The following is a 766-nucleotide window of genomic DNA, read 5'->3' as shown; positions in this document are numbered from 1 at the left end:
ACCTGGAAGAGCTGGTGCCCAATGTATCAAGGTTGAGTCCTTGCTGCAGTGGCCATGGGTTTGAGTCCAACCTGTGGCCCTTTTGTTGCATGTCAACCCCTCTTTCTCTCCCCCTTTTGTGTCCATAGGCAAAAAGCCTACACATATATTTAAAAAGTCACATGAATTCTGATATGACTGTTCAGTTCACATTGCAAAAAATCTGACCTGTATATGATTTAGACCACAGAATTGAAAAGATCAGATTCCATGTGATTTGTGCTGTTCACACTGTTACAGTTGCGTTAGCTTTGCTGAATCATGCTGCTGCATCACTTCTTGATATGTTTCTAAATGTCTGTATTTTGTAATCCTATTTAAACAAAGGGCCTATATAAAGGTTTGGGGTCACCTGCCACAAAGCTTGATTCTGTACAGTCAGATGGTTGAGAGGACTGCTCTATGTTTCTGAATGCTCTTTCATGCTTTGAGATTGTAGAAAGTCAAACAGATGTTATTTTGTATGAAGGGTTTTGTACATGGAGAACAAAACTGTATTATGGATCAACCAGACTGAGAGAGACAAAGGTCCCTCTAAGCAACAGTTCAATAAGAATATAAGAAATCAGTCATTGGTCAAATGAACTGGAATTAACAGGCCTGTACTTTAGCAAAGCTATTCTCTTCAAACAGAGGTTTGGTGTTGGTTGAATATCAGCTGAACATACTGTGGACTGACAGAACCCAGTTTAAACCTGTTCAATCGGGCCACTGAGCGGACTGCAGA

This window comes from Morone saxatilis, unplaced genomic scaffold (assembly GCF_004916995.1).
Source record: "Morone saxatilis isolate NCDOM2014 unplaced genomic scaffold, NCSU_SB_2.0 Contig16, whole genome shotgun sequence".
In the NCBI taxonomy this organism is placed as follows: Eukaryota; Metazoa; Chordata; class Actinopteri; family Moronidae; genus Morone; species Morone saxatilis.
Note: the sequence above shows the minus strand (reverse complement) of the source record.